The following is a 1,540-nucleotide window of genomic DNA, read 5'->3' as shown; positions in this document are numbered from 1 at the left end:
TTCATCCGTTCGCGTCCCAAGCTTCACAGGAACCGAAGTCCCAGCTTCTCCCTGCGCCCCGACCTCATCCAGTGCAGCCATCTGCAAGCATCTCCGCGTCCGTGATCTCAGCGTCCCAGCGCCCAGCTCTTCCGTTCGCCAGCATTCATCATCTTCTCCCAGCTCTAACAATGAAGCCCAGCCACGTCAGTTCCCAGCGATTTTCAAGCTTCCACGATCCAAACCTCCTTCCGTCTTCCTCGCAGCATTTCCGCATCTCCTCCCAGCGATTTTCCAGCAAAGATCTGACTTCATCCCATCTTCCAACGCATCTCAGAGCCTCCAGCTATCATCCCGCGAGCATCTCCGCGTGTTATCAGCTCCCAGCGTCCGTGAAGCATCCTCCCATGCGTTCCAGCTCCAGCACATCATCCGAATCCCAGCCAGCATCCGAATCCCAGCAACCATGACCCCGCGATCCACGCCCCAGATTCATCGGGTCAGCTCATCTCCACCGCATGTGAAGAAGGGATCGAAGGCCAGCTTGACACCTCTCTCGGTTGGGGGGGGAGTTGTTATATATATCCCCCATTCGGTGAACCAGGAGCCGGAGTCCCCATTCAAAGAAGAAACAGAGGAGCCCCTGTTATTCAAAAGAAAAAGAAAGGGAACAAGGGAGCCCCTGTTTCCGAAAAGAATAGAAAAAAAAAAGAGAAAAGAGGGACTAATGTTTGAATTGAGTGGCTAATTTCTTAGGGAGGGAGATGGAGGAACCTTTGATGTATTGCTCTTTGAAGTAAACTCTAAACTTTTGCCTTCAATGAATCATATTTACTGATATGTTTTTGATCCATGCATAGTTATTTCGTAGATAGCTCTTTAATGGATTATGATTATTGATATATGGATTGCTTTAGTATTTGATTCATCGTAGACGTAGAAAGCACGATGAATGCTTAGAAATTGAGTTCATATGTTCATGAAATATATACCATGATTAGATCTATCCTACCATTCATTTTTAATCAAAAACCATAGAGTTTATTTCTTGGATGCAATATCATCAAGGGGGATTCCAGATCCCTACCATCTTTATTTCATTGAACTTTGTTTAGTTGCATATCATCTTTGTTTTTAATTTCTGAAAATCAAAACATCATCTTAATCCACGAATTTATTGAATTAATTAATCTAAAATTATATTAAATAATCTAATATAAATTTCGTTTCCTGAGGATTCGACCTCGGACTCCCGAGATTTTACTACTTGTGCGATTCTCCTGCACTTGGGAGAACAATTTTATTTTTGCATCAGTGCATATCCTACTCCTACAGTGAACCTACTGCAGCCAATCTACACTGCATGGACTCATATGGCTAGAGACCATGTATGTGTGCAGTCAAACTACAATAACCTCACTGTGAGTAGCCGAAGCACCGCAGGTCAAAGGACCAGTCACACTACTGCAACATCAAGCAAGTCACTGACGAGTGGATAGACATCCAAGTGACTTCTTGTCTTGGTCACGCTCAGTACCCTTGTTCTCTAATAAGCACCTGC

This window comes from Phoenix dactylifera, unplaced genomic scaffold (genome assembly GCF_009389715.1).
Source record: "Phoenix dactylifera cultivar Barhee BC4 unplaced genomic scaffold, palm_55x_up_171113_PBpolish2nd_filt_p 000375F, whole genome shotgun sequence".
Classification (NCBI taxonomy): Eukaryota; Viridiplantae; Streptophyta; class Magnoliopsida; order Arecales; family Arecaceae; genus Phoenix; species Phoenix dactylifera.
The sequence above is the reverse complement of the archived record's forward strand: the minus strand, read 5'-3'. Positions refer to the sequence as shown.